The following is a 3,952-nucleotide window of genomic DNA, read 5'->3' as shown; positions in this document are numbered from 1 at the left end:
ACAGTGGTTCTCAACCCTGGCTATGCATTCAAATCACACATGGGGAATCTTTTTTTAACATACCAGTGGCCAGACCAGTGGTCCAGTGGTTCTGATTTAGTTCATCTGGGTTAGTCAGTGGGCATTTATTTTTCTCAAAGCTCCCCAGGTGATTCTAATGTACATCCAGAGCTGAGAGCTACTATGCTAAAGGATTACCTGTGTTTAAGAGGCTAGAAGAAGGGTATTCTTATCAAGCATTCCTTTTTTTTTTTTTGTATTTTGTCCTTTTAGGGCTGCATGCATGGCATATGGAGGTTCCCAGGCTAGGGGTCTAATTGGAGCTATAGTCAATGACCTACGCCAGAGCCACAGCAATGCTGGATCTGAGCCATGTCTGCAACCTACACCACAGCTCACGGCAATGCCAGATCCTTAACCCACTAAGCAATGCCAGGGATCAAACCTACAACCTCATGGTTCCTAGTCAGATTCGTTAACCACTGTGCCACGACGGGAACTCCAGCACCACTCAACCTTGATGTGGAGTTCCCAATGTGGTTCAGTGGGTTAAGAATTCAGCTAGCATCCATGAGGATGTGGGTTCAATCCTCAGTCTCAATCAGAGGGTTAAGGATCTAGTGTTGTCATGAGCTGTGGTGTAGGTCGCAGACATAGCTCTGATCTGGTGTTGCTGTGGTTGTGGTGTAAGCCCGCAGCTGCAGCTCTGATTTGACCCCTCGGTTGGGAACTTCTGTATGCCTAAAAAAAGGAAACAAACAAACAATAACCTTGGTGTGCATGAGAATCATTGCAGGATCCTGAAAAATGCAGCTTCTGCCCAGCATATCTGGGGTGGGCCTAGACTATTATGTATTTGTTTTTTTTTTTTTTCATGTATGTATGTTTTATTTGCTTACAAGTCATTATGAATATTTCCACAAAACAGTCATTTGTTGCTTTAAAACTGCAAGGATAAAGTTAAGTGCAAAACTTCTGTTGGTCCAATTGTCACTACTCCAATATTGAAAATGTGGCTAAGAGTGAAAAAAATTGCCATTGTCTTTAATTCTTTCCTGATGGTAAAACATGAAATATGGCTTTCATGTGGGGTAGGTGAGGCAGGTGCTATTACAAGCTGCTATTAAGCTGATTCAGACATAGTCACTGTTATCTAGTAGTAGCAGATGCTGAGCTGCTTGATTTGTCTCTCCATCTCCTCACTTTTCTTTGTCAGGGTCCCAGGACCCAGGAGATATGTACCCACCTGCATGCAGGAGTAGCCCACGGCATGACTCTCCCAGCTTTGTGGTGGGATTTGCTTTTGCACTGCTTGATGCTAGACTATTATGTATTTCTGCCAAACTCCCAGGTGACTCTCTAATGCTGCTGGTCCAGGGACCATGCTTGGAGGAGTGAGAGTCCAGAGAGATATAACTTCTATTTTGCAAGGCACAGAAACTTGGGGAAATTCCTTCTTCTTTTAGACCTTCCAGTTTATCAGCTATAAAATGGGGATAATAATACCTGCATCACAGGTAACTCCCAGGAAGTTTCACAATAGTTTAGAAGTGGGCTGTTGGGAGTTCCTGTCTTGGTGCAGTGGAAACGAATCCGACTAGGAACCATAAGGTTAGGGGTTTGATCCCTGGCCTCGCTCAGTGGGTTAAGGATCCGGCGTTGCCATGAGCTGTGGTGTAGGTCGCAGACTCGGCTTGGACCTGGTGTTGCTGTGGCTGTGGTGTAGGCCGGCGGCTACAGCTCCAATTGGACCCCTAGCCTGGGAACCTCCTTATGCCGTGAGTTCAGTCCTAAAAAGACAAAAAGACAAAAAATTTAAAAAAAAAAATAGAATAGAAGTGGGCTGTTGGAAGTCACTGTGCCTGGCTATGAGAAGGGGCTGATTGAATGTTCTCTCTCTTTCCATCCCATCGCCACCCAGCTATAGCCCTTCCTGCATTTAGGGCTCTGATCCTTTTCTTAACAGTTAGCATAGTCCTTCAAGGAGAGTGGGCAGCTCAAGAGTGGCTGATGACTTGTGCAGAGAAATACTATGTGGAGGCGGGTGATGGCAAGACAGGGCCCGGGGATGGGGAGCTGCCTTCAATCTAACTATCTGTGTGCTCTGCAGAGAAAAACCTCATTTCATTTAGAGATGATGTTGGGAATCAACAGTTGTTATCTCAAGGCAAATGGTTTCCAGGCCAGGAATCAAATCTGAGCAACGCCAGATCCTTAACCCCATGAGCTACCAGGGACTCCCCCGACTCCCGCAAAAAAATTAAGAGAAGAAATGCTACAGGGAGAAAATTTTTTTCTTACTGTTTTCAGAACCTTGAAGTTGGACGTCCTGTTCAAGAAGGAAAGTACTAAACTAGTAAGTAGCCCTAGAAGTACAGACTTTGGAACCAGAAATTCCTGGGTTTGAATTCTGGTTCCATCAGATGCTAAACTGTATGGCCTTGGGCAAGTTGCTCTCCCTCTCCTAGCCTCAGTAAACTCATGTATAAAATGGAGATGACAATCCCTACCTAGTTAGCTAGAGCCACCTCCCTCCAAATATGGGTATCTGTGACTCAGGCCACCTCTCACTGTCAGCTGCTGGGTGTCAGGGTTCCTCTGGGGACCAAGGACCACTGAAGCAGGGGGCCAAGAGAGCAAGGCTGCAGGCTGGCAGCCTGGGCTAAAGGGCTATGGAGCTGATTTTAGTTGTTATTGTTCAATTTGAGCCAATATTAAACTCTAAGGGACTTCATAAAATCCTGGGGTTACATTTCTTTCAGAAAGTGCATTATATCTTAAAACTGCAGCCTCTTCCAGCCACAGTTTTGCATTCTCTTGATTGCCACAAGCCTTACCCCTTGGCGTACTGACAGCTGCTGACCCCTGAAACCAGCTAGCACCCCCCTCCCCTGCAAATCTTTGCCTTTCCTCTAGAGTCCAGAGGTGTCAGATGATGGCAGGCCCTTCTGGAGTCATTGCTGTGTGTCAGACACTGCCTCCAGCACTTTCAACATGTTTATCCTCATGTCTGACCTATGACGTAGATGCTATTATTAGCCTTCCTTTCAAGGGTGAGGAAACAGAAGCACAGAGAAGCTAGATGAATTACCCAAGGTCACACAGCTGGGAAGTGGCAGTGCTAGAGGAGGGGCTGGCCCCTGAGTGTGTGTGCTGTTAATCCCTGTATATGCTGCCTCTGCCACAGACACTGAGTGCTGGCTTCTGTTTGTTTTTCTCAACCAATTGTTTTTCTGATAATAAAACTGATACATGCTCATTAAAAACAAAACAAAATAAAAAACCAAAACCAAAAAACAGGAAAGTTTAAAGAAACAAGTAAAAAGTGTCTCAGGCTTTTACTCCCTATCCCTCTCCAGAAGCAGCATTCGGGGGCAATGTCAGCAGATGGTCACAATAATATATAATACAAGATGGGATAATTTCATCTGTACATAATAAAAACCTACATTGATGAGAGAATGATCTAGAGCTCATACTGGGAGCCACCCAGCTGGGTTCAGGTCTCCCAGCCTGTCCTCTGACTGGGTGAGCCTAAAATTCAGTTTTCCCTTCTGCCAAATGGGAACCTCATAGGCAGTCCTAAAAATTCAATGAGATAATACAAGAGAACGTAGCATGGTTCCTGGCTTTTTCAGGAATTTAAATTTTTAGGAATTTGGTTGTGATTATGATCATTCATTGGGGCTGATGTTTGCCCCTTAGGTTGTGGGCCATAGGCCAGGGCCACATCCATGGACCAGGGCCACGTCCATGGACAGGTCACACTTTGGCCACAGAGAGAAGCAGTGGGTGAAGGCTGCAGATGATCTGAGGGCTGAGATGAGCTAGCATACCAGGAGCAGTTTAGAAATGGAGGTGCAGGGGGCCCAGGATATGGATTGTGTACTGGGTAGGGATAAAGGCTGGGGCGCCTGTGGAGTAAGGACCTAGGACCCAGCCCTCTGATGAG

General features: G+C 45.9%; 1 non-coding gene across 1 annotated transcript; it reads right to left on the bottom strand.

Annotated features, from left to right (window-relative positions):
- Positions 1 to 1,234: 1,234 nt before the first annotated feature.
- On the bottom strand, positions 1,235 to 1,368 carry LOC146397433 (small nucleolar RNA SNORA35). Its single transcript, XR_014825405.1, has one exon. It is a non-coding gene; the product is annotated as a small nucleolar RNA SNORA35 (small nucleolar RNA).
- Positions 1,369 to 3,952: the final 2,584 nt, after the last annotated feature.

Source organism: Sus scrofa, chromosome 13, assembly GCF_054392235.1.
Source record: "Sus scrofa isolate SSC_HxYL_T2T_F1_AM1 chromosome 13, Sscrofa_HxYL_maternal_Yorkshire_Landrace_v2.0, whole genome shotgun sequence".
In the NCBI taxonomy this organism is placed as follows: domain Eukaryota; kingdom Metazoa; phylum Chordata; class Mammalia; order Artiodactyla; family Suidae; genus Sus; species Sus scrofa.
Note: the sequence above shows the minus strand (reverse complement) of the source record. Positions and strands in the feature narration are given on the sequence as shown.